The sequence below is a fragment of the Grammomys surdaster genome, unplaced genomic scaffold (assembly GCF_004785775.1).
Source record: "Grammomys surdaster isolate TR1022 unplaced genomic scaffold, NIH_TR_1.0 165, whole genome shotgun sequence".
Lineage (NCBI taxonomy): Eukaryota > Metazoa > Chordata > Mammalia > Rodentia > Muridae > Grammomys > Grammomys surdaster.
Window position 1 is genome coordinate 11,184,315 of NW_021604613.1, and position 24,156 is coordinate 11,208,470.

Below are 24,156 nucleotides of genomic sequence, written 5' to 3' on the forward strand. Positions count from 1 at the left end.
TGTTTATATATACTGTGCATGACCGTGGTGTGTGCACATATAGGTTTGGTGCAGGTGTGTACGCCTATGCAAGTGTGTGCAGAGACCAGAGGAAGACATTGACTTTCCACGCTGTTACTTTTCTTTTTATTCCTTTGAGACAAGGTCACAAAGCCAGAGCCACCCTCCTGTCTCTGCTTCCCCAAGCACAGCAGTGGGTTTGTCATCATGTGTAGACACTCAGCTTCGTAGCTGGGAGATGGGATCACAACTCAGGTCCTCGGGCCTGTAGAGCATTATTACCCACAGAGTCATCTTGTCAGTCCTTACTTTTAATACCTTAATGTCTTTGAATAAAGATGTGTCTTTAAGTCCCTGCCAGCCTCATCAGTCTTGAAATACAACTATTCCTTACAAGAGGTATTAGCTGTCTATGACTGCCATGACAGTTGACATAAACCATACCTTGGAGGAGCACAAATGGATATTATGTACCTTACAGTGCAGAGTTCCAGAAGTCTAGAGTGGCTCTCAACAGGCTAAATTGAGATATTGGCAAGATTAGTTTTTTCTGTGGTGATTCTAGGACTGACTTTGTTTCTTTCTTGGTTGAGAGTCTAAAAGATACCTTCTTTCTTTGGCTTGTTTTCCTTGCTCCTTTTCCATCTTCACAGACAGAAGCAGAAGGTTAAACTTCATGCTGACCGCCCTGACCCTTTAGTCAGCCCCTCATCCATCTGCTCACACTGCCCATGCAGATAACCAAGGTTAATCTCCGTGTTTTGGAGTCAGCTGATTGGCAACTTTAATTCCATCTTCAAACATAATCCCCTTCTGTTATTCAAGCTAAGCTATTCACAGACTGCAGAAATTAGGAAGAGGATGTCTTTTGGAAGGGCCATTACTTAGCCGACCATATATGCATATATGAAACTTACAAAACTGAGGGATGGAAGGTGACTCTGTCAGTAAAGTTTTTGTCACACAAGTACAAAAATGGAGTTCTGACTCCCAGCATCCATATAACAAGCAGAGTACTGTGGCAAGCACCATCACAGTGATAGGAAGGCAGAGAGGAACGGATCCCTGGAATTCACCGGTCAGCAATATGGTCAAACTGGTGAACTCGAGATCAGGGAGAGACCATGTTTCAAAAATAGAGTGGACAATGATTTGGGGGTATACTTTATACCATTACACACCCATAAATGCATATGCACACAAATGCATACATACATATTCTCTCTCTCTCTCTCTCTCTCTCTCTCTCTCTCTCTCTCTCTCTCTCTCTCTCTCTCTCAACAGGTATAAAACATTTGGACAAATCATTCTCCATCTTATTTTGAGATACATTAGTATCTAAATGTATTTTTTCCAGCAGTGAAAAAGTACATTGTTCTGATGGAACTTTGTCTGTCTGACTCTTGGGGGAGCAATTCTGCTTGCTCTGCCAATCTCAGGGGTGCCTGTGTGTGGTACAGGGGCTGGCACATCTGTATTATAACAGGGGAAGGGAAGAGGGGAGCTCCAGAGATCCGAATTTGTTTTTAAGTATAAAAATAAGCAGGACAATATTATATCACAGTAAAATAAAATTCAAAGCAAATCATAAATGAAGACTAAATTTACCTCAACAACTTGGGAGTTGAAAAGCATCCTCACAAATGAGCTTTAAAATAAACACAAAGACAAAAGGAGCTGTTTAGGTGACAAAACTATGAAGTACAAGTTCCTAGAGAAGAAAGCTGATGACCTTAAATTATTTACTATTATAAAACAAAAGGACAAAAACTTAAAACCCTTCATCCTAAAATTTTCAAAAAATGAACAGTAAATGATTCTGAAGAAACCAGGAAGCCAGACTTCAGGGTAAGAGACAAAAATTAGTAAATAAACTACCAAAATGCATAGACTTTATTATAAAGGGTTTATTATAAAATTCTTTAAAAGAATTTTAATGTACTTTTTAAAACTTAAAAACATTCAAAAAGCTGATTAAAGGTGAATGAAGATTCACAAAACAGGAGTATGTATAAGAATCTCAAGCATAGGAGGAAAAATTATGGGGATTCTACAATTAACCTCATAGAAAATAAATGTTGAAGGACAGAGGAAAGAGACAACCTACCCCAGCCAGATGTAAGTCGCCGATGCTGAGCTGACGAGGAGCAGCCTTGACATGCAGATCACCAGAGAAGAGACTCACACACACTCATCATCAGCTACCATTGTAAACTGACCCAGTTGTAGAGAACAGCACGTGGTGGAAAGTGCTAGAAGGTATTCCATACAATGAACACCGCCTTTAGGTAAACTCTCAGAAGTTATTTAAAAAAAAAAAAACCCTATAGATCATCTCACTAAGAAAACGGACACAGGTAGTAATTTAAAGATAAACAAAAATAGAATCAAAATCAATCAAATATCAAATAATTTATGCCTGAGAGTAGTTTGTGGATGATGGCTTAATAATGAGAAATCAAGCCACACAATTCCTTTTATTAATAGATTTGAGTTGAAAATGTAAATATCTGACTTATTATAGTTTAGTATTCACCTCTAGTAGTAAAAATGCCGCAGATACCAGCACTATAAGAAAATAACATATCAAAGACTACTTCTAAAAAAAAAGGTCAGGTACGTGTATTTGTTTAAACAGCAAAATATCAAGATATCAAGAACAACTTATTTAAAAATGGCAACTTATAGGAAGTGTAAACCCAATTATTCTATTCGCTGTTCATTAATGCAACCAACTTTAAGAAAAACATTAAATATAAACACTGGAAATGAAGATACAGAGCTGTGTCTTTTCTATTGATGATATAAAAACTTACCACCCACACCATGTTTGGCCAGCATGATGTCAGATGCATGAAATCTCAGCTCATACAAGACAGAGGGGGGAGGCTCTTGAGGTCAAGTCCATATCAGGTTACATAGTGAACTTCAGGGAAACCTGGGCTGCATAGTGAGACCTGATCTCATCCATATATATGTTTAAAAAAATAATAACAAACTTAAGAGAGTTAGCAAGGTATAAAGGTTCATAAAATAAATACAATATCAGTCTATTTTCTTTGCTGGGGTACTTAGAAATGCAAACGAAAATCAACGTTCACAAAAGGGGGGATGTATAATAACCTTAGACATAGAGTGAGAAATGAGGATTCTACTATTAACTTGATGGAAAATAAATGTACCATTGTACTTATTGTAGCAACAAATACTTAAAATTTCCATGGAAGACATAGCAGCCATGTGAATGGAGGCTAACGACACTGTGTAGCTGAGATTAACCACACTATTTCGACGAAGGGGGATGGACATTTCAGGTGCTTGGCTCCCCTACTCGACTTCATAGAAACGACACATACATCAAGGTGCTTGGAGCTCCAATGAGGATTTGTTTTTATTTTGTTTTTCAGGGGTGGGAAGAAGTTTGCATGATTTTATGCTAAATAATTTTCATAGATTATGTAAAAAGAATATGCAGCAGAATTTGGAAAGCAACGGAGGAAAACAGACAGAAAGCTGACTGTGGTAGAGATGATACGAGAAAGGTGTGTCTGGGATAAGAGGTCTCCCAGGCTGTTACTAGAAGGCATTGGCATAAGCACGGACAGTCAAGCTGAAGTACACATGCGTTTCTACCAAGCACACTATTTCACCAACCAGAAGGTTCTCTTAGAGTAGAGAAAATACAAACCAAAATGCAGTTTTGCTTTGCACCTACCAGGCTGGCAAAACCCAAAGAATTATAAACGCACTCTCCCTGCAGCAGAAACAACAGGCAAGAGATACCTGCAGATACTGGTGAGAATAAAAGTTACAGGCCATCCTTTTTGGGAGCAAATTGCAACTTCTACAAAAATTTAAAACATGTAAAATTGTCTTTGTAATCTCAACTTCTCCGACTCCGTCCTACAGAAGCAAAAACACCATCAGTGTGGGAAGACATGTGGATAGTGTTTGTTGAAGAAATACAGGGAGAAAAAAAAAGAAGCAAAGTTGTTAAATACACTGTGAATGGTTCACAATGTGAAATATTAAGTAGCCATTAAACAGTATAAGTAGAAATGAATGTATATAAAATAATTTGTAAGGATTATCTTAGCACATAAAAAGCATGCTTTGCTTTGTCTAATTATGTCTGTATGTACCTGTAAGAGTGAGAAGATCAAAAAGGCAGACACCACTTGCTACTCACAGTCCCTGGGATATAAAGGGAAGGGAAGGGAAGGAAATAGGAAATAGAATATGGAGGGAGGGAAAGGAGAAAGTGATAACAAAGAAAATGAGATTTCATTCAGAAATGTGAAATTTGATCAAATTGTACATTTTTATAAAATTATTCACCAGCATGTGTAATACAGAACTTTTACAGTAGGGAAACGTTAATGTCAGTCATTGGATTGTGATTGAAAAAACATTTAGCTGAATTCCAACCCAAGGGAAGGGCACCACCATAAAGCAGTAGCGGTCGCTATGGAGACCTGCAAAGTATTTCTGCAGAGCAATTTGTACAGGTCCCACATGGACAATCACAGCAAATATGCTAAACAGTAAAGTTTAAAGAGAATTGGTCATTTTATGTGCTATGTTAACACGTTTAATAGTGTCGTTGTATATAATGTGAATTTGCATTAAATCCATATAATATTATGCAGTCAGGACCGTCTGTCTTTGTTTACTTTGGTGCAGTGGTTTCCAAAGGACTAAAGGTTTGAAATTACACTTGTGATGCTGCAGACTAACATGATGGGTACCTACGAGCAAATGTAATGTGCTGCCCTCTAAAAATGTGTGCACGTGTGGATGTGTGTGGGGGGGTGTTGGAACGGTATAGTATACACTGTATTTGTATATGCTGTCACCTTTTAAAATGTCACTTTTGTGAGTTAATTTTCATGGTGAGTCTAAGAGGATGCAGATGCAGAGTGCTTTCCATTCTGAAGTTTGTAGTTTTCCTCCATTCAATTCTGTGTTAAGATAATATGCTGAATTTTTGTTAAAAAGAAAAATGTAATTTGGAGACAAATCATATTTTTTTCATGGTTTATTAATTAAATTTCAGAAACATTTGAAGTATGAAGTGTCAAAGCAACCGCACAGGCCTTGGAGGTTGTTGTAGGATCCCAACAATTGATTCTGGAGTATAATGTACAGTTAGGTTCATTTCTCGTGGCAATCTTGTTTCTAGTCAAGGAAGTTGTGTGTTCTCTTTTAAAGCCCCTTCCTTAGTCTCAAATTATTCTTCCCTCACTTGGAGAAGGAAGCTTCCAGACTCCTTCCAGTAGAGGACTGATTTTTGCTTCTACTTCTTTCTACAATTACCCCAGGTACTAAAATAAGTAGTTTGTACATTGATCCCCCAGCTTAGCAGTGAGCTGCTGGAGGCCCCAGCCAAGGCCTGGCCACTCAGGGGCCTGTCCATGCCCCCAGATGCCTTCTTAGCTTTGTTGCTCCTAAACCAGGACCATAGTCTTTCAAAGTCTCACCAACCACTCCAATCTGCATTTCCTGCATAATTAATCGTATTTCTAGCAACCTGTCTGCCTTTCCCTGGTGATTTCTTCTCTCTTTCTTCTCTCAATCTACTTATGCCCATCATAAACATTTCTCTCCTCTGTGGATTCAAATCACTCTCTAATAACTCCAGATCACACTGAATGATCAGTGAAATGATCCAGAATGAGATCTCAGTGAAACCACTGGGACACTTTTTTCAGTTTTGAAATATTTTAGTATAGAGCTTAAGTATTTAATTTGGTCACTGATGCTGGCTAATTGGGGAATGTATTTTTGTTTCCTTTAGATCCCCATTTTACTGTCAAACATGTTAGAACGGTGGTAGCTTCTGATCGGTATTTAATGGACAGAGTAAAGAACAGACAACCAAGCACATCATTGGTCCAGTGCTTCTGCAACCGCACAGTAGCTAGCTCAGGCCTGGGAGGAGCCTACAAGGACCCAGGGCGGGGGGCCTCTCTGCCAGCCCAGATTTGGAAGGCTAATTGCTGTACTCGTCCGTATTTAACTGACATCTCAAATCACCCACAAGTATCTCTGAATCGAAAGCTCCACTAGGAACATACCAAAATATTTAAAAGTGGGAAGGGCACTCGAGGACAGAGCTGAATCAAGGATAAATCCTCCAAGGCATAATCCCCGGAGTCCCAAGCAGGAACCCTCCAATGCTCGGTGTCAGAGCACCTCAAAGTGCACGGGGAGGGAGGCCAAGCTAGGAAAGCAAGTGCAAGAAAGTTAAGTTATATATGAATGCTGATCATTGATGAAAACAGTGATGATAAAGCATATGAACTACAAACTGAGGGTCGTAGAAGGAAGGGATAGCAGGATGGTGAAGCTTGCAGATACCATCCATTTGTATCTCTGTCCCATGACTCTACCTTATTCAAGACCTTATTCATTCATCAAAGTTCGTTAGATTGGATATTCATCAAAGCTCATTAGGATTGGGTGGCGAAGACAAATAAAACATCCAAACCGGTTTTAAATGCGGCTGTTTTCGTGTTTTTTTCAAGAAGGCAGATCATACTTGCCGTCGACGTACACGCACTCACAAAGAAGGGAAGTTCAAATGGCTACCGGACTGGAATCTGCCCCTCCCACAAGCATGTGACCTTGACCTTAAGAACTTAAAACCACTGAGGCCAAGGTCTAACACCAGCTGTAAGGTGACTCTGTTAAGAGAGAATCCCTGTTCCGTTAAGCTGCAGTTTCTTTCCAGGACTATTACTTTAACAGCGACTCATTAGATGCGTACTTCACTTGGTTAACTATTGTTTTCCTTGTGCAATGTTAGTTCAAAGTGCAGAACCAGAACTTTATAGGAATAGGAACTGTGAGCAAGCCAGGAGTCTCTAATTACCTCAGCATAAGATGGCTTTCCCATGCCTGGAAGCACAATGAGTCAGCTTCCCAATGATTCTGAAGGGTCTCACATGCTCAGAAATATCCTAGATTTCAGCGCTGAAATTTTAATGTCCCGAAATTTAGTAATTATAAATGAGTTATGATGACTATTTATATTAATATCATATACTTGAGTACAGATATGAAAAAGAATTTAGCAAAAAAAAAAAAGATTTTAGCAAGTTTTTATTGCATTTCTAGTGCTCCTTAGGGGAAGTAGGTGATGTTTTTTTGTCTTGACAGTAGGCTGTATTTTTACACAGGAAAACAGAGTTCCCAAGCAAGCACACAAACTTAAAAATCAACAACTACTATGGTTGAAGCAAATGCTTCTGGTTTGAAGGGAGAAAGAAGCCATGGACCAGACACCTCAGGAGCTCAGACTTTAGCCTTCTGTGTGGAGAAAGTCTTTAGTGGATCCAACCAGGGACTGGCTGTCAGTTGCCACTCTAACTTTCCTAGCAGATATTTCAATGTTTCTCATTCACTTAAGAGTATCAGTGTTTGCTACATTTGGGAACGGTCTAAGAATCCCTACTCTGCTGTTCCCCTCAGATGCTAACTCTTGGAGAAGCAGCAAAGCACTCTGTGGTCTGACAACTTAATGTTGCATTCTGGATCCTGTACAAGCTTTGATCGAAATGTAGTACTAACATGTCACAAAAATGTGTAAGACTGAGGGAATCCCAAGGGACAAAGCAAGTCATTCAACTTTAACTGAGCACCAGCGTCCCTGAGGGAAAGGGAAAGGATACACCTCAATCTTCATCACTGTAGAATATCAGCCCAGTTTCTCACACAAGGTAATTAAATATGGTAGCTGTAGCTCATGAGACTTCCCAGTACAGTTTTTAGTGGAAAGAAGTCTGGAGTCATCCTCGAAGTTGTCCTTCGCCCACTGATACTGAACCAAATACAACAGCAGAATACAAATACCTTGAGGAAATGTCCCCACCCTTTGGGTGGCTTGATATCTTCCAGAACAACAAAGTCTGCTGGTATTACCAATTTCCCTACACGAGCTGCATCTTACTGAGGAGTTCTGTTTATTTGAAAGAAACTTCTTCTGTATCCTGTTACGTACTGTGTTGCTTGTTCTTTTGTCGATTGCCTGTCTCCTACCAACAGAGAGCAAGTGCCTGGAGGGTAGGGGCTTTGTCCTAAGCAGTCCTGTTGGACCACCACCTGGCACATGGTGCATCTTCAATGAGTATTGCTTGAATAATTTTTTTCTCAAAAACATAAATTGTTTCTGACCTAGCAGCAATCTGGAAATATTAGAAGGCTTATACTCCTTCTAAACAGCACTCTCTGTGCTGACCCCAAACTTGACAATGCCAAAAGAGAGTTTGGGGAACATTTCTTGCTCCCTCAGGTGACCATCTATGTCTCCCTTCCTGTTTCTTTTACTTGTTTGGGTAAGTGTCTGATATTCTAATTTTGAGGTTTCAGGGCGCACAATAAATGCTAAGAAGCAATGACTTGTACTGTGTGGGAAATACACTGTACTCTTAAATTTGGCATTGAAGACTGTTTTCACACAAGAGATGGAGATCATTTATGCCTTCCAGAAGCTTGTATTCTTAAGAGAATGGAAGAGAAAATGCAGATGTGATTATCATTTTAAACTTTTAAATTGAATTTAAATAGAATTTAAAGCATTTAAAAGTTGTTTAATTACTGTTATTTAAAATATACAAAAGTTTGTTATGGTAGTTAGTGATGCCTGGATAACTCATGAAAAAGCAGAATTTATCTGAATTATTTAGAAATCTTGCTTCAAATCTCTATTGTCCCCAAGTTGTTAAGTAATGAACTTTCAAATTAATGATCACTAAAATATGCCCATTCAAAGGATGTACTTCGAACTAGAGGATATTTCTCTAGCCAGTAGAATCATAAAAAAATTAAATATATCAATTCTATAATACTCACAAATTGTGTCCCACTTAAAATCAGCTGCATTGGATTGCAGTTAGGAGACTATTGACCTGTTTGTTGAGTGCACTTGGTTTTAACTCGAGGTCAGTCATTTCTTCAAGTCAATGTCCAGGTTTTAATGGATAATTGAAGATTTCAAACCATATACTCATAAGCTGATTAATTGTGATTGACACAGTCCCTGCAGCTAAAGTCTGGATCAATGTCAAATTCACTCATATCGCAAAATGTGCTGGTATAGCAATTTCTTTTGTTAAGTACTTCCTGTCCTCCTCCTTTGTCTCTCTTTTAAACACCAATAAGCCTTTACCAAAATGTCTTCCTTGGTTCTATAAACAAGAGGCTCTTTAAATGTCCAACCCTTTTAGAGTCAACTGCAGGAAAGCTGCTGGATTCCATGTCCTCAGACGCCAATGAACTCTTCACAGTGAGTTCTAACACTGTCTTCTTGGCAGGTTCTCAAGGAAGCAGACTCCATAACAGTCCAGAAAAAAAGAGTAAAACATGAATTACCCCACATTTAGCACTACTCATGGTAGAAACACAACCATGACTATAGCAGTGGGGATAGCATTGATGTGTGGTATGTGTGTACCCACAAGCTATGCAATCGTTCCTAATGAAAAGTGTACTATTGAATGGTTATGAAGATATACTTTCGATTTCATTTTCAATCTATGCTCATTAGCAACAGTGGAAGCTGAACCTTATTTAAGTAAAGACGAATTTCTATATTCAGAAAGAATGAATCAATTTGTAGTGCAGGTGAAATTCTAGGAGATAAACATACATTTATTCTAAGTAAGTAGAAAGCAACATATTACACTGTCTGGGTGGGGATACCTGAAATTTCATACTTTTGAGTGCCTTAATTCTTTTTATATTTACCAAAAAAGTCACACACCCAAAATGCTATTTTAAAATCAAAGAAATCTGTTCTGCATCTCATTTTACTATTTAATAGAGCAGCTGAAAAATGACTTAAAGATGTGGCCATATGGTGTGAAAATCCAGAATCAAGGAAAGAATGAGATACTGTAAACATGTAAAAGGCAATAAAAGGAACAGGCTCCGCTCAGTTAATGAAGAGCTGGCGGTGGGGGCCGTCTTCTATTGAGCACAGTGGAGGACACTGACTGGCTGGTGGAGGACACTGACTGGCTGGTGGAGGACACTGACTTGCTGGTGCTTTCCAAAACATAATGCTGCATCTCAAGTGCTGGAGAGATGCAAGGAAGTCTCCCTCATCCTGAAATTGTTTGCACAGAAAGCTCCATAGAATAAATTACTGAGGCTTCCAGCACAGCTCAATTAACTGAATGAAGCAAGGAGAGAAACAGCTCCAATCTGGTAGCCACAGAACCTGGCATAATTTTTGCTTGAAGAGTTTACAAGCGGATTGGGGCATTTAAACGACAGCCTGGATTTGGGAGTTACGATAACAGGAAGAGGCAGGAGGGGCTCAAACTAACACTTTGCCCCCACAGATGTCTCCATAGGAAGCGAGGTGCTCGAAACCCAAGGCATTTTCGTCTGTCTTCATGAGGAATTCTGAGGCCTCCACGACTTTCCCCAGCTTCACAGATAGGATGAGCCAGACTTTCTGTTCTCTAGGAGTTCCAAACAGCTCTTTCCTTGAACAGTGTTTCAGAAACATAACCCAGCTTCATGTCACAAAACTTCAAGTCACTTGATAAATGATTAAGTTACCTAGGCCTTGAGAAGAGTTATCCAATGCTGACCCGATGCTTGGGCTCTGAATTCCTATCTATACTTTAATTTATTCAATGAAGACTTTTTCCAGGCCAGCATTGGTCCAGGCATGGAGAATAAAACCATCTCTCTTTTCACAAGCACCTAGCTGAGTGGGTGAGAGAAGCCTTATAACAGTTTCTGAGGAATGAATGATCTACCCCAGCCAAGCTCCAGAAAGTTTCCAGAGAACTGCCATTAGGGGTTTGCTACATGTTCTCCGTAACCAGGTACCTACTTCCTAGGAGCAAATTTTACTTCTGTTTTGTAAGAAATGCAGATGCTTTCAAGGCACCTGAGACATTTCCTTCCCTTCTGTTAAAGTCAAATGTGAAACTTCTCACCCACCCCTTCCACAGTGCATGGGTGGCCAGGAGGGATGGCAGGGCTTCTGTGAGGGTGACTTACAGAACAAGAAACTTCGTCTCTCTGTCCTCTGGTTGCCCCAAAACCACTTGGTGACAGAACAACAATAAAGGAGAAATGATGTTGACAATCTCAGGGTTTGCTTACACATTAGCAACTGACTGTCTCCTTCAACTAAACATGATCCCACAGACAGTCAGGAGCAGTGGAAGCAAAGAAAACCACAACTTAAATACTGAAAGCCCCATGTCATAGCAATAGCATTTTCTTACAAATAGATGGTATCCTTAGTAGTGAGTGCTGAAAACCCAGAGGGTGAGTGAAAGGTAGAGGGAGTAAGCCTAAAGGGCAGATCTAGGGTGGGACTTACAAGGGGCAAGCTTATGGGGGATCTTACAAGGGGTGAATCTCTGGGGGGGTCTTACAAGCGTAGGGCCTATGGGGGGATCTTACAAAGGGTGGTACTATGGGGGGCCTTATAAGAGACACTTGCAACAGCTAAGATGAAGTCTTGACAAACCAACCTAGATCACTAGGCCTCCTTCTGGTCCTGTGTTATCGCCTGCCTCAGAATTTGGCTCAATGCCAACAGCAGTGCCCTCATGAGCTACATTGAAAATAAAACAAAGGGCACTATTCATCACAGTTTTCAACAACTGGTTTCTTTTCTAAGTTTGAAAGAAAAACTTGGCAATCATAAAGCCGAGGTTTTTCTTTTAATTTTGTTTTATTTTTATATATTTTTTTCTTGGTGTCAAAATAAACTAGAACCAAAAGGACCAGTGGAAAGAAAAGGAAAACAGAGAAAATGCTTTAGAGCTGAGTGGGCCACACACTGCCATTCGACAGACACTGAACCATGGAATGTATCATTCTCAAGTTCTCCAACCCGAAGAGCCAGTTCCTTTCTGCTTCTGTAAGATGTGGCTACTTAGGGAAACTCAAATAGGCTCCCGGTGTTAACTGTGCTGAATATTTACTTTAATCAAAGTGACATTCTCCAGATGGTATCATCCAGAAAACCTCATCTGAAATTTGGAGTAAAAGAGAATTCGGTTGAACATTCCAGGGGAAATCGAACACAGGTGTGCACCCATTTTAAGACGATTTGGCTTATGAAAATACAAAGCTAGGAAACCAGTACATGGATGGCATGAATACTTCTCCCCAGGGACATCTGGTCCTTGTGATAGCTACCAGGAAATCCTCGTGAAGGTGTGAGATCCAGGGCGTCAGGCTCTGTTGTCAATTGCATGACCCTAATACTCCCAGTTGCTAATTATGAGCCTCACTTTCCTTTCTGTAGTCCCCAGACTTTCCCTCTGTCCAGCCAAAGAAAGTGTTTAAGGTAAGAAGCTGCTCTGAGGTGCCTCTGAGAGTTACTAGCCTGTGGAAATGAACTCCCTGAACTCACAGAATCCTGAAGCTGTACATGGAATGGACATGCACTGTAAGGCTGGTGTGCACTTCAGAAGTTAAATAAAAGTAATACAGACAAGGGAAGAAAGGCCAGGCATGGTGGAACATATCACCTGGACTGTTTGCTTGTAGGGGACTTTTCAGGGGAAATGGCTTCACCATTGCTGCAGGAATCAGAGAGCAGTCCACAGACTCGGAACATCAGGAAGGACAGACTAAGCCAGGCACTGGTCATGTGACTTACAGGCGGTTGATCAGGGGAACCCCTGAATTTCCCTGACCTCGGCTGCTGCATCTCCAGGGTGGTAACCACACCCACCTGTAAGATGTGGAGGCATGCTGCCAGGACTCAGGGGATGTGTGTGTCGTGCACTCAGTGTGCACACAGGTCAGACTCAGCTCTGTTACCCCTGAGTTGTACAACTCCGAGCATCACCTTTAAGGCAAACTCCCCCAAACTATGTTTGTAAATGAAATTAGGAGTAACTCATGAGAAATTACACTTTCCTGGAATTTATCAATTTGAGTATGAGATGTGCGACCCGGGTATTGAGGATTGGCAGCCAGCGACTTACTCTCTTAGCTATATCACTGGCCCGAGAAATCACACTGAAAATCTGAGAATGGTACCAGCACTTAAATTATTTTTCATAACAATGAAACTGACCCCTTCACTCCTGACTACATGTATTTTTCAGTGACACACTTGAATCATGATTCGCAGGGCTATCCTTTCCTACTTTACTGTTGTCCTTTTAAGAGAATGCAATGGTCATTCGTCTTTCCTTCTGGACAGGTGGGAGATACCTGTCCTTGGTTGTTCGTTGTTGTTCTCTTTTCTTTTCATAAGATGGGGGTCTCACTCTGTAGCCCTGGCTGGTCTCAAACTCACAGATATCTGCCTGGCCCTTCCTCCTGAGTGCTGGGACCTAGCTGTCAATATTTGGAATACAAAACTAAAGCCCTGCTTCCTACCCTCATTACTTGTCCCTCCTGGTTTTCCCAGAGACTGGTTTGCCAAAACCAGAACTTCTGGTAAATTCTGTTCCACAGGATCATCATGGTGAGCTGAATAATCCTGAATACTCCTGTGTGTTTGTAACTGCAAACCCACAGCAGCATGGCAGATGTGTAGCTCAAGCAGCTGTTGGAGTGGGGATAGCTAAGAGGTCCACTCTTTACTTACAGACTTGTGCTTCTGAACTAAATTTTCACAAACTAGTCCTGACTTCATCAGCCTTTAGTCTTGTTCCGTCTCCCCTTCTTGCCCACTTATAGTGCATTTGTGAAGAGTTTCAACTCTGCTTTGAGCACACTCTGCTTTGAGCCATGGAGAACTCCTGGAATCCATTTTGTTTTTAACTAAAAGAGCTGGTAAGAACTTAACTACACAGGGAAGTGACTCTGGGCTGCATAACTATATCCTACTGGGTCCTAATTACAGTCAGCACAACTTCCCCTTATATGGCTCCTAAAATGTTCAGCGACATTCCAAGAGCCACGTGCACTGCCAGTAGAGCCCAGTGAAACGGAGTGGTCTTCCTTTGAGGCCTTCAGGGTCAGGTCTCATGACAGGAGCACCAGAGTATCGAGCCAGGTACATGTGCAGTACACAGGTAGTGTACTGGTTACAAACCCAAGGGGGTGGCCTTGGCTGTTGCTGTACCACTGCCATGAAACAAAATAAAACAAAACAAAAAAAGGAGGTAGGAAGAGATAGTGGGTGGTTTCAACCAGGTGCACCCAGAACATCTTTCTTTTGCAGGTTTTATAAAGCCACACAATTGTGTGTACATGTTGCTGCAGCCTGTGAACACAGCATCCTATGGGGCTTTTGTGTAGATAAAGGCACCTGTGGCTTACATGTCTTTATTCTACATGGTTACTCTGCTCCCACTGAAATACAGTACATGTTCAATAAACACTTGGAAATGGCGTTTTATCCTCAGGGAACTTACAGTCTAGCCAGCAAAACAAACAAGAGTAGGTCAACAAACCCCTGCCACAATTCAGCATGTCAGAGCCCAAATCTGTAATTTTGCAGAATGTGGGAGGTGAATTCAAACCAAACTAAATGACTAAGTATCTGCAGGGTGAGCCAGCCAGGAGTCTGGGCTGCAGATCCAGATCAATCCTGGTCTTAACTGCAGTTTTGGCCCCACCTGGTGGTGGTTTTACTGTGTGGTTTAGACACTGCTGAGGAACTTCTGAGTCCTGGGGCTGACTTGGTTTTTCAGAATGGTGGGACTGACTCCAGAATTTTTCCAATTAAGTTTATGAGTCAACTCGGGGTGGGAGGGGGAGAGTTCAGCTGGGCGGCACCTGGTGCTATGGGATTCTCCTTTGTGTCCCTCCTTGAGGAGACAGGGCTGTGTACTGTCCTGCACAGGATGCATAGGCAGCCCAAGAAGGGGTCACTAAACTGGAAGCCAATAGATTTCCCAGGTACAGGAAGGACTACTTGGGCAATGCCTCAGGATACAACAGCTACAGGAAGGACAGATCTGGAGGGGACTTCTGAAAGGATCTGGAAGTGGAGGGGAGGGTCCTCCTATAAAACTTCCAAAGAAGGAGCAGGCCAACCCACTGAACATTTTATGTGCACACACACACACACACACACACACACACACACACACACACACACATTTTAACTGCATCACAGGACACCAGAGGCAAAGGCTGAACAGACACAGGAGAAGGGACCTGAAGTCCTAGCTTAGGTCCAAGAGCATTGTCTAGGGTTAAGACTGCGTTATGACCTTGCAGAATAGGAGACATGAATCCACAGAATCAGGCAACTTGAAGAAGTGACTTCGGGCCATCTACATCAGGGTACGTGTTGTGAAAAATCATATAACATCACCAGAGTTGTGGTTGACATTCCACAAGGCAGATTAAGTAGTGATGCCAAAACATGCTCACAAGGCTTCTTGCATCTTTCATCTGTGATTTACCTTCATTTCATCTTTGCAAACTATTGGAGCAGACATTATGAAGGAAAATGAACATAAGTCTGAACATAGAGGACAGCACTCGTCACTTACTAGAAACCCTTTGTGTTTACTAGAAATGGTAGTTTTATATAACAACGTGTCATTGCTGGACCACACCAACCTTACTTCCTCTAAAGCAGTTAGCCTTCAAGGACATTTTGGTGCCTATGAGGTCAGAAAAGTAACTGGCTGCAGATGTGTCTATGTAGTGAAATGATAGGAACCTACCAGTTAAAAAAAAAATTTACCTTGCCGGGCAGTGGTGATGCACCACGCCTTTAATCCCAGCACTTGGGACGCAAAGGCAGACAGATCTCTGAGTCCGAGGCCAGCCTGGTCTACAGAGTGAGTTCCAGAACAGCCAGGACTACACAGAGAAACCCTGTCTCGAAAAACCAAACAAAAACAAAACAAAACAAAACAAAAAAAAATTCACCTACCCAGCAGAGGAAGGTGGCTAGGAAAGAAAGACAAATAAGTTTTATAGGATGAAAAGAATATTCACTGTTTAAAAGGTAGCAGTTTGCATTTTAAGCCACAAGCTGCTGTGCAAAAAGAAAAAGAAAAGAAAGAAGAAAGATCCACTGATAAACATTCCATGGTTTTCATTACATTACTCATCCTTCTTCCATGACAACTCTGTAAATGAAAAAAAAAACCCTATACATGTCAAAGAGAATATATAATCTATTAATACAAAAACCTTGAGCTAAGGGAGTAAAGTACAAATAAGAAGAAAATTCGTTGGCATCAACACTGAGCCCTTGGTTGCATGGGAAAATTCCACCATTTTTGCTTGATGATCTGTGGATGGGTTTGTATAGGATGATGTGGACCCAGCCAAGAAAATGGAAGACATAGTGTTTCAAGAGAGTAACTTGAAAGTTGGTGAATAGTAGAAAACTACAAAAACCAACAAGCCAAAATCAAAAGCACCACCTCTGGGACTGCAGAGGCAAGTGCTTTGAAGTCAAGAAAGAAGCCCAGTTTCTCAAAGCCTAGAGCCATGGTTCCCAATCTTCCTAATGCTGCAACCCTTTAATACAGTTCCTCATGTTGTGATGACCCCTCCCCCAACCATAAACCATTCTTTGCTATTTTTTAACTGTATTTTTGCTATTATAAATTGCACAGTAAAATCTGTATTTTCTGATGGTCTTAGGCAATCCCTTATGAAAGGGTTGTTCGCTGCCCTGAAGACATTGTGACCCACAGGTCGAAAACTGCTGGCCTGGACACTTCAAGAAGCACCTGACTGATGTGGAACAAGTGACAGTGCTCACCTCATGCACAAGCTTCATAGGGTCATCATGACACCAGTTCTGAAAGCATCAAACAACAAAACTAAACAAAAAAAAACAACAAAAAGCCCACTATCAAGGTATATGCTATTTAGGTAGCAAGGTGATACTTCCAGAGAGAGGATAAGAGCATCTCTCCCCTCCCTTCCCAGACTGCAGCTTCCTGCCTCGTACTTCACATTTCACCACCCAACAGAAAACTACTGATGGTGCTTTACAGAGTCCAGGAGTCATATAAACCGAGAGTGGAAGCTGGGAGACAACAGGTTGGTAACATGCACACTAACAATACAGAGAAACAGTTCTGTCGCATGTTTAGGTCTGGTTCTCACATCTTAGTTCATAACAAGCAAATTTGTCTCAAAATACCCTGATCAGCAACAAAGAAATTGAGAGTGTTAGCCAAGGGCAATCTGATCTACACCCAAACCATACTGTCCAGGAAGGCTTCTTACACTCTGGAGAAATACAAGATTGAAGTTACCTATGAAAAACAGGTTCCTTGGAAGCCATGTGCAGGCTGGCTTAAAACAATAAGCATTTCTTGCCCCTAAGGACAACATTCTCTACAAATATGGTCTGGATGCTTATCAAACAAGTTTTTAGGCTGCTCTCTGAAGTTTCTGGGCAAGTACAAACACCAGAGTCAAATAAATGCCTTTAAAAGCAAGGCCACGGAGCACGTACCCTGTCAGTGGGACCCTCATATTCCCCCAAAGTAAACAGTAACATGAGAATATTTATATGAAATAAAACTGTGTATCAAGCCTGCCTGGGCTCAGCCGGAGGGAAGGATAAATCCCTTGCAGATCTCTCATAGAGTGGTCCTTTGTCGACCACGGACGCCACTTCCAAGACAGTGCAAGCTAACTGCAGAGCAAGGCTTTTCATTATGCCGAGGAATGAAAACATTATGACCCCCCCCATTTTGTTTTATTTCACAGTTATACTTTACTTAGCCTCCCCTACCTTTTGTTCAAGTAATTTTAATTTATCATGAGTCAAGCCCAAATTTAGTTTGGAAACAAATGACAAGTCCCTACCACAAATGCACAAACAAACTGTATCACCCTCATAGCCCGGTGTGCTTGTTGCTTGCCTTTCCTCTCCTTGAAAAAAACTAAAGTCTAGATACATGGGAGGAGTTTGAAGGGAGGAAATGGAAAAGGGCAAATGATGTAATTATAATCTCAAAACCTGAAAGAAAAGATTTAAAAATAAAAATACATATATACTGTAATGTTCAAGGAAAGAAACTTCTAAAGAAAATATGCGGTAAACCTTAGAGTTTGTATATTAAGATAAAAACTACTCTTTTAAATATTTTCAGGTTTTTCAATATTGCTTTCTTATGTTTTCTGTAAACTTAAATATCCCAGAAAGAAAGAAGACTACAGCCTGAGGTTTAAAGTTGAGTGGAACAAAACTCCGGAGGGTTGATCAAAGGTGAGTTGTTTGTCCACGGGGATCTGTGCTTGTTCCACAGCTGGTACATGTCATGGGCAAAGTCACCTGGCAGGAACCGGGGGTGAAATGAGCTATGAAGCCACATACCTCACTATATACACATTGGGGAAAGCAAAAATAATACTGAAGAAATGTTTGCATAAACTTATTCTGTTTCTTCATAGATCCACCTGAGAAACGCTTACCGTGAATCAAGGGAAAATTTTAGTGAAATTCTCATATTTTTTAAAATCCAGTGGGATAATTCTTGCCAACTAAAGCTAGGACAGAGCTGGTGATACCGTGTCAGTCTGTGGGCAAACCTTCACTGCTGGCTCAGATTCCTAAAGAACCAAGCAGGGGCAAGGAAAACCGGAGAAAGAGGACCAGGTGAAAGGCTAATTAGCATATGGTGAGAGCATATCAAAACAGCCCTGCAGGTTTAGCATCGTTGATAATAAATAATGACTTACAATTTTCAATTTGATAGCTGGAACAAAGACCAAGTTTGGTTAACTGTATTTCAAACTATTAACTAAGCTACCCATGTAGCATAAGTGTCCATAATAATGTTTTGGGAAAAATGAGGAAGCCAGTCTCCTGGGTCTGTATAGTTACAACCAGATATTAGAAATTTGCCAAATTTTATTTAGAAAGTATGAATTTAGCAAAAATTATTCAGATATTTGTCAGCTTTTTAAAATTTTGCGAACTACATAATTTTGGTTTTTTTAAACCTGTCATAAAATACTCAATATAAACTTGATTATTCTTTTCTCTCCTTTCCCAGCTGAAACCATGGAAGCTGTTCCAGAGAAGAAAAAGAAAGTTGCCAGTGTGCCAGAAGCCCTTAAGAAACAGGTTCCTGCTGTGTCAAAAACCCTTAAAAAAAAAAAAAAGCGAAGGAATTTCAGAGTTGAAGGTGAAGCGCCCGAGGAAGAAGTTTGCCCTGAAGACATTGAGAGAGGCTAGGAGGCAGCTCATCTATGAGAAGGCAAAGCACCACCACAAGGAGTGCAGGAAGATGTACCAGACTGAGATTTGGATGGCCAGGATGGCAAGGAAAGCTGGGAACTTCTACGTGTCTACAGAACCAAAGCTGGCATTTGTTATCAGAATCCAAGGTATCAGTGGAGTAAGCCCAAAGGTCCGACAGGTATTGCAGCTTCTTTGCCTTCGACAGATCTTCAATGGCACCTTTGTTAAGCTCAATAAGGCTTCAATTAACATGCTAAGGATTGTGGAACCGTACATTGCATGGGGGTACCCCAACCTGAAGTCAGTAAATGAGCTCATCTGCAAGCGAGGCTATGGCAAAATCAATAAGAAACAGATTGCTTTGACGGAGAATTCCTTGATTGCTCGGTCTCTTGGTAAATTTGGCATCATCTGCATGGAGGATCTAACTCATGAGATCTATACAGTTGGGAAATGCTTCAAGGAAGCAAATAACTTCCTGTGGCCCTTCAAATTATCTTCCCCACGAGGTGGAATGAAGAAAAAGACAACTCACTTTGTAGAAAGTGGAGATGCTGGCAAAAGGGAAGACCAGATAAACAGGCTTATTAGACAGATGAACTATGGTGTCGCCTCAGTATTTTTGTAATACATGGTATTTTTGTAATCTGGTCAGTTAATAAACAGTCACAACTTGGCAAATTGGAAAAAAAAACTTGATTATTTTATCATTTGGTGTCATTAATTGCTGCGAATACCTGTCTCTAGATGCTTGCTTATGTAGTTCTCACCCAAAGCCAATCAGTGGTGAGAACCTAGAGTCGTCCTAACCAACTTAAACAACTTGTCAATCAACCAATAGGCCCATCCCACAAGCCCAAATGGATCAATACCACCATGCATTGATACCCCTTGTTTATTTCATATTAGTTTGTGAAAATGAAACAGAGCTCCAAAGTAGATAGTAAAGATCATTTATAATACATTTCATTGTTATAGTGTACGTTTAAAACATTTTCATAAAACACAGATCCACAGTTATGGGAGGCATGTTTCCCCTATCTTATAAGAAATGGAACCATGTCTACAGAGAATGTATGAGTAGCAACCCAACCCCCATTGTAGCACTCGATTGTCCAAAGCTCTTCCTACTAGGCTATGGGGACTCCACTGAAGCAGGTCACTACTTTCTAGTTGTTATGACTGCTTCTCAGCTCTCAACGATTCAGGTCTACTGGAGCTGCCTCTTCTCTCTCCACCATAGCAACTAAAATTCAGTATGTTTGAAACCATTCATAAGTCCATCATTTTTCTGTCTTTGTTGTATTTATATTGAAAAAAAATAGAAGATATCCACAAAACCTTAGCCCTGGAATGGCATAAACAATCAAATTTGAGTTAAATGTAGCTTTACAAAAGACTAGGCCATTGGATCCAAAGAATAGGTTAACTTTGACCTAATTTGATTTTCAATTCTCTAAAATAAATGTATATTGTATATTTTCTCTGAAGTTCATAATCTTTCTTATTAAATAAAATTAGTGGAGAATTTAGTTCTCTTTGCTCGTAACTACAAAATATCTTCTATTAAAGTAATATAAATATTAAAGATTAGCCTACATTGCCAAAATCAATAAGCAATTTCTTTTACTTCATAAAGTGGCTACACATTTTAATTTAATTCAAATAAAATTTTTTCTGCTAATATTCTTTTTGTTAAAACATATTGAAGACCTCCACAATTATCATTCAAATTACCCAAAGGGTATATACTTTCTTTAAGTCCTACACAACACCAACATGCTGTCTTCCTACAAAACCCACTAAAACCTAAACAAATCTGGCTTATGAAGATGTCTGGAATGAATAGGTTGTCTTAAAACTGGCCAAGGAAAGGTCATTGTCTTTGAAAGTCAGACTTATTTATATTTGTCTTTAAATTTTAGTCACTTTAGTTCAAAATTTATTGTTCTTTGAGAATTTTGTAAATGTGTTTTGATCATTTTCTCACCCTAACTCTACCCCTTCAAACTCTATCCCCAACTTATTAACCTACTCAATACTCAACTACCCAACTCCTCAACTGTTTTTTCCTCCTCCTCTTTGTCCTCCTCCTTCTCTGTCTCCTCTCCTCTCCTCTCCTCTCCTCTCCTCTCCTCTCCTTTTCTGCTCTGCTCCTGCTTTAAAAAATGAAAAAAAAAAAAACAGAAAGAAAGAAAACCACATCAATTCCAATTTGTGCTAACCAAATACTCTTGAGTGTGTGGCCTTCACTGGAAGGTGGTCTATCCACAAAGTACCACACCCTTAAACAAGACTCCCTTGCCCTTTCCTGGTATCTATGAATTGCCAAAAGCTCCTCAGACAGGGGTCAGACTTCATGTCTATCTGTCCTCTCCATTCTGGAATTTTGTCTGGCCTGAGCATGCACAGGTCTTGTGTGTGCTGTCTCAACTGCTATGAGTTCATTTATATGTACAACTGCCCAGCTGTGTCTAGGCAACAATTTCCTGGTAGTCATCTACCACTTCTGGTTCGTAATACTATTTCTGCCTCCTCTTCCACAACAATCCCTGATCTCTGGAAGAAGATGGTGTGATACAAATGTCTTGTTTAGGGCTGAGCATTCCACAGTCTCTTACTCTACACCTTAACCATTTTGTGGGTCTCTGTAGAGGTGATATTTAGCAAATAGCACCTGGTCTGGCTTGTTCCCAGGCAGCCACCATGTTCCCACTGCTCCTCGGCTCTGGTCGGGGCTCCAGCTATCTAGATGTGCAGGCCCTGGAACCCATTAGATTCCAGTGTGGTGGATGGCTCTGTCAATCCCCCACGCTGCATCCACAAAGCTCGGCTGAACCCCAGACAATACCTGTCATCCTCACAGTACCTGGTAGAAATGAGACTCTTAAAGCTTAATGAATATCTAAAGGATTTATATATTTAGAAATGCTCAATCAACAAGATGCCCACATAATTAAAGTTGTTGCCCAATATCTAACCTTTTTGATAGAAGTTGCTACCCAGGACAGTTTTCGACCCATCCGTGGTTCTTCATGGCTGATGGCCTCCTTCTTCTCCTCCCCTTCCTCTATTTTCTCCCCTTCCTTTCCTCTTTTTCTCCCCTCCCCTTAGTTTCTTTCTCTCTCAGCTCTACCTCCTCTTCTACTGCCTAATCACCAAGCTCTACTGAGAAAACAATGTAACAGAATAAGTATCCTGCTATAGGTCTCAGAGTTAATCACCATCAATTTTGAAGAGCTTTTTTGATAAGTTTTTGCAGGTGACAAATCTATGTACATAACAGGTCATTAGGATTAATATTATTATGTTGACAAATGGACACTACTTTACATAAAATACTCCATATTTTAATGTACATTAAAAGAATGATGACTCAATTTTTAAAAAGAGAGTTGAATACAGAGGTTAAAGACACAGAATTCAGGAAAAGCAAAACAAGTCCATAAAGGGGAATAACATCTGAAATGGAAAGGGGATAACATCTAAAATGTAAATAAATAAAATATCAATTTTTAAAAAAAAAAAACTAAAAAAAAAAAGAAGAAAAAGTAGCAGGACGGGGGATGGGATAAGGGGTTTCTGGGAAGGGGGAAATGGGGAACAGGGATAACATCTAAAATGTAAACAAAAAAATTCAATTAAAAAGAAAATTTTAGATGCCAAGGAACTTTCTGCTAAGTGCCTATGGCACCCTACAACTAGGCATACCTATGCCTAGGTGAAAAGGAAAGATCCACTTACTGGCATATGGCATGATCCTGATTAGGTATCTAATATGGGGAAGAGGACATGTTTGTGTTTTTTTTCTGCAGTATGCTGAAGGAGCATGGTAGCTGCCAGGGTGATTAGTGTGACATGTTGATGCTGAGAAAAAGAATTATGCTGACCTGTGAGCTTGTGAGTGCACTGACAATGGTGACTAGGAAGCTGTATTGGACATATGTTCCTAACCCACCTTTGATTTCCTATGTCCCAGATGGGACAAGCTGCCTTGCCTCAAGTTTTTGGATCTTGTGGGACAAAGAATCAAAAAGAGAAGTTATAATGACTCTTATATTTTTCTTAAATGTGACCAGTTATTCAGACTCAATCATGTACTGGTCTAGAAATCAATCCAATATTGGAAATAACAGCCTTCATTTGGAAAGCTGGATCTGGACATTTTCAGAGACATATTTGGAAGTTAGTGCAATTCTCTATGATGTTATGTTTTCAAGAGATAAAGTTGGGACAGGATCTGAATTTCAAACAAGTGTTAATAAATGTGTTAAGGCTCTTTTAAATGTCATGTTAAAATTACTTTTGTTTCTTCTACAATATTTATTGTAAGTTGCATTGATTATACACTTTCCAATTGTGCTAACATGTTGAAATCTTGCATGTCAGTTACTGAGGTCTATCAACCAACTTTTGTCTTATTGCCCTGAGTATTACAGAACCTTGGTTTTCTGGGGAAAAGAAAAGCTTGCAAGTACAGGAAGAAGTGAGTTAGGCTTTAAGCAGAAGCAAGAGGGTAGTGGGCTTGATTATTGCTGGGACAACAGCTTTAATTACATTAATTGCTATCACCACTGCTTCTGCAATTGCTTTGACACAAGAAGTTAAGACATCTACTTTTGTTAATCATTTAGCAAAATAAAAATGTTACTAATGTGTTGAGTATACAAGAGGATTTAGATAGGCATTTGGAACATTGGATTGATGCTCTTTATCCTATCCAAATTATTGTAAGAAAGTTCAGAGTTTAAGAGTAAGGAGCCATCTTGAGTGTCATGCCAAATAACAATGGAGTTGTGCTACTTCTAAAATTTACAATGATAATCATTATAATTAAGAAAATGCTTAAAGACACTTGTAGGGTATTTGACATAATTCTAACACCTCTCTGGATGTTTTAACTTTGCATAGTGAGTTGATGAATTTAAAGAATGTTTCTATGCTGAGCATTGATGCTGAAGATAATGCTGATAAAATTATCCATATCTCGAGGACAGTATTTCCATTTTGGTCAAGCATCAAGAATGGCATATATAGCT

At 40.2% G+C, this 24,156-nt stretch overlaps 1 pseudogene; it reads left to right on the top strand.

Moving 5' to 3' along the window:
• Positions 1–18,937: 18,937 nt before the first annotated feature.
• Positions 18,938–19,745, top strand: LOC114619789 (annotated as a pseudogene).
• Positions 19,746–24,156: the final 4,411 nt, after the last annotated feature.